The sequence below is a fragment of the Priapulus caudatus genome, unplaced genomic scaffold, assembly GCF_000485595.1.
Source record: "Priapulus caudatus unplaced genomic scaffold, Priapulus_caudatus-5.0.1 Scaffold511, whole genome shotgun sequence".
NCBI lineage: Eukaryota > Metazoa > Priapulida > Priapulimorpha > Priapulimorphida > Priapulidae > Priapulus > Priapulus caudatus.
Genome location: NW_014577572.1, coordinates 193,466 through 198,205, shown reverse-complemented (window position 1 = coordinate 198,205; position 4,740 = coordinate 193,466).

Genomic DNA, 4,740 nt, shown 5'->3' with positions numbered 1-4,740 from the left:
TAGCCGAGAGAGACCGAAACGGTCTCGGATAAACACAAGGTAATTAGATAATGTGTGTGTGTGTTGTGTGTGTGTTGTGTAGTGTGGTGTGTGTGTGTGCTGTGTGTGTATGTGTGTGTGGTGAGTGTGTGTGTACTGTGTGTGTGCTGTGAGGCCGGCGTGCGGTGTGCGTTTGCCGTTGTCTGTGCGAGCATTGTGCTGGCGCCGGGCGCTGCCGTTTTTTCCACGTAGCTAAATACTACGTACGTACATAATGGCTACATGCTAACAGCGCGCCCCATGGCAGCGCAGCAGAGAAAATACGTGTCACATGAGGAGCAAAGGCAGCAGCAGCAGCAAGCAATATCGCTCTTGCTGCATCGCGCGCTCCTGCAGCAGAAGACCAATCACATTCAGCAGCCACAATAACTGGTCGCCTGGCTGCCAGCGCGCCCTGGAGCAGCAAAGCAGCAGCAAGTCAAGAAAATTCCCGTCGCCCCAAGGCCCGCCGTAGCCAAGCCGGTAGTACGTCTGACGAAAACTGAACTACTGTTCACTGACCTTCCCCCACCCCCCAATCCTGACAGAAAACGCGCAATGTTACGCGCGCCGCTAAACGGATTCGCGCGCCGCCCTCCTTCGGCGCTGGCGAATTCGTATGCGGGCAGCGCGAGATACTGCATACAACACCCCCGCGGTCGCGTACCGCCAGAGTCACGGAAAGTGCAGCGGACTTAACCGGCTCGTCGGCAGTCGGGAACAACGCATCTTTTTATTGCGCAACGCCATCTTGTATCTCTCTGGTTGAATCTGCATCCGTTATGCCTCGATTTGTTCTTCATTATTCGTGCGCCAGGTTATTCTCTCCTCAGAGAATCTGATTACAATATGAAACGGCGTCTATGCTGCGATGTGTAGGTGGCTATCACTGTTGTCGTTACTGCCGCTGCTGTGTTGGCGACACCGCCTCTGTCGACGTTGACGATGCCTCTGCTGTCACTCGGCTGTCGCTGCTGTTGTTGCTGTTACTGTTACTGCTGACTCTGGCGATGACGCTGGTGTTCACGTTGCGGCGATTGACGTTGACGCTGACGCTGTCGCTGATACAGTTCTATATGCGGTGCAGACGTGCGATCTAACCTCTACGGTGCTGACGACGCTGTTTCTGCCGACGCTGACGCTACGAGACGCTGACGATGATGCTGACGATTTCACTATTAATGTTTCTGTGTGATGTTTCCTTCCACACGAATCCTGTCGAACGGCCAATGAAACTTCGTCGATTAAGTTTCCAGTTCGGTGTGCCAGTTGATGTGATCGTATAGGTAGTAATGTTCTGAACCTTGCGTTGTGTTATTGTTTTGTGTTGTGTTGTGTTGTTGCGGTTGAAAGGAAACCCAGTTTAGTGTTCGTTCGTGTTGCGTTGCGCTTGAAGGAAATGCGATAACACAAATAATTTCATAAGTCTAAATGAGCTTCCACGCACCAAGATTCATTGTTGCTCACGCTACGCGTGAGCAAGAGTCCGGAAACGTAGTCTAATACATGAATAGTAATTGTGCGCGTAATTGTGAATAGTAAAATTCGCAACTGAAGAGCTCCCAAGGTGTTGTCATATGTATATGACCAGCGGGGTGACGTCACATCAGGTGTCCCAAGGCCACTGCAGGCCGGAAAGGCGTCCCCTTCGCAGCTGCCCTGTGAGTAGCGCACTGCACCGACGTCGCGTACGTACGTGTCTGCATCCGGCTTTGCGCACTTATCTGTAGGTATGGACGTTTATACACGTAATCATGTTGACGGCTACGCACACAAAAATCACGTATGATTCTTATTCACTACTTTTATTAATTACAAACTCTACGCGCCGCACTGTTACAGCAGTAGTAGTAGTAGCAGCAGCAACAGTAGCAGCCGCAGTAGCAGCAGCGGTGGCAGCAGCAGCAACAACAGCAACAACAACAGCAGCAGCAGCAGCAGCAGTGTCAGGTATTGCCTCTGCCATTTTACGTTATTGTTTTGTGTTGTGTTGTGTTGTTGCGGTTGAAAGGAAACCCAGTTCGTTCGTGTTGCGTTGCGCTTGAAGGAAATGCGATCACACAAATAATTTCCTAAGTCTAAATGAGCTTCCACGCACCAAGATTCATTGTTGCTCACGCTACGCGTGAGCAAGAGTCCGGAAACGTAGTCTAATACATGAATAGTAATTGTGCGCGTAATTGTGAAATAGTAAAATTCCCGCAACTGAAAGAGCTCCCAAGGTGTGGTCATATATATATGACCAGCGGGGTGACGTCACATCAGGTGTCCCCAAGGCCACTGCAGGCCGAAAGGCGTCCCCTCGCCACTCGCCTGTAGCGCACTGCACCACGTCGCGTACGTACGTACGTGTCTGCATCTGGGTTTACGCGCTTATCTGTAGTGTGGACGTTTATACACGTAATCATGTTGACGGCTACGCACAAAAAAATCACGTATAATTCTTATACACTACTTTTACTAATTACAAACTCTACGCGCCGCACTGTTACAGCAGTAGTAGTAGTAGCAGCAGCAGCAGTGTCAGGTATTGCCTCTGCCATTTTACGTTGCTAATGGAGAAGACGATTATTAGAATACTTCGAATACTGCGCGCAGGGATATTACACGGTCTCGGATAAACACAGCTATTAGATCATTAATTGTGTGTGTGTGTGTGTGTGTGTGTGTGTGTGTGTGTGTGTGTGTGTGTGTGTGTGTGTGTGTGTGTATGTATGTGTGTGTGTGTGTTTTGTGTGTGTGTGTGTGTGTGTGTGTGTGTGTGTGTGTGTGTGTATCTATATATATATATATACGTGTGTGTGTGTGTGTGTGTGTGTGATGTGTGTGTGTGTGGTGTGTGTGTGTGTTTGCTGCGTGCGTGCGCAGCGTGTGTGGTGTGTATGTGTGTGCGTGTGTGTGGTGGGTCGGGTGTGTGTATACGTGTATGTGTATACGTGTGTGTGCGTGCGTTCGTGCGTGCGTGCGCGCGTGTGTGTGTGCATGTGTGTGCGTGTGCTGTGTGTGCGTGTGCGTGTGTGTGTGTGTGTTGTGTGGTGTGTGTGTGTGTGTTGTGGTGTGTGTGTGTGTGTGTGTGTGTGTGTGTGTGTGTGTGTGTGAGCGTGCGTGCGTGGGCGTGTCTGTGTGCGTGTGCGTGTGTGTGTGGGCGTGTGTGCACTCGTATGTGCATGTACGTGTGGGTGTAGGTATGTGCGCGTGTGTGTGTATGTCTGAGAGAGAGGGTGCGAGTGAGAGAAAATGAGAGAGAGAGAGAGAGAAAAAACATAGGCCCGGGGCTTTTATTCGGCATTGGTCCACAGACTAAGGTAAACTAAAATATGGTGCACAAAATCCCACACAGCGTTGTCGCTGGGGTGCAGAAATATACACAATGAATTGAACAGCCAAACAGTACTAGATAACACCCTGTAGTGAGTTGCTCCGGGAAGATGAGGCGCTCCTGCATGTGGCCGCAATGCTGGCTTGACCCGTCTCGGTCGCTCCAGATCGTATACTGCCTTACTGAGAGCAGAGCCCCGTATTTACACCACAAGCTCAGCGTGGGTAGGGCTTCTTACCTTCCCATCATGCATCACGAGAGACGCGTGATCAAGTCATGTTTTATGTCACGCACATCACATGACAAGCCACACATCACCCCACAGGTATCCTTCATACAACCGGTGGGAATCATGTGCTCGCTGTCATAGTCACTAGGGATGCTGTGCATCGACCTGGCATGCTGAGACACGCGACAGGACGATAGGATGCGGGGATATGAGGCTATAGCAGCCGAAGTTCGTTACACATATATATATATATATACGCGCGATGTGTGATGTTTAGCGTTGATATGCGAGTACAATCCGAGATCACTCATCATAAGAAAAAGACGCGAAAAACAAAAGATTTTATAGAAAAAACTTCAATGATGTACTCCAAATGTACCATGCGAATATTCCAGCAAGTGGTAAGGGTAACAGCTAGGGTAACTGCTGGCGCTTATCAGTAGATGCAATAGCCTCGACACTCTCGGCTCATCTCTATGCGTGGAAAGCTCGGGGAATGGAATGTCAGTCCGATTCTGTCCCGATGAACACAGAATGGCGGAAGCGCCATCTTGCATATCCGTCCCTGCCGAGAACAAGTGATTCTCACTCGATGTTGCCCGGGCGATGCCGTCAAATGTCACCAGTCTAATGTTGCCCGCCCGTTTAATGTTGCCTCTCCGTTCGCCGACGCGCGCGCCCCGGGGGTTCACACCGACGTCACGGCCGTCGGCGAGCGCGGCGACGACGCCGACCGTGACCTCGACCTTGACCTCTGGCTGCGCGCGCGCTGCGACAGCGAGATGCCGAGACTCGTCAGATCCTCGTTACCAGAGAGACTGATCGTCACAGACAATCGCTGCTGCTGCTGCTGCTGCTTGCCGCGCGTGGCGCCCGCCCAGCGCGGCCGCGTGGCGCCGCGCCCCCTGCCGGCGACAGCGAGCAGCAGGTCGGCGTAGGCGCCGCGGTAGTTGCGGTTCGTGAAGGCGTAGATGAACGGGTTGACGACGGCCGTCGTCCATGTGAGCACCGACGCGGCGACGTGCAGCAAGGGCGCGTCGCGCTCGGCGACGGCGTTCATGACGACGGCGACCGGCGCGCAGCAGACGACGAACGACACGACGACGGCGAGCGACGTCCGCGTGAGCGCGCGCTCGTCGGCGCGACGGTGGCGCCGCCCTGGCTGCGCGCGCGC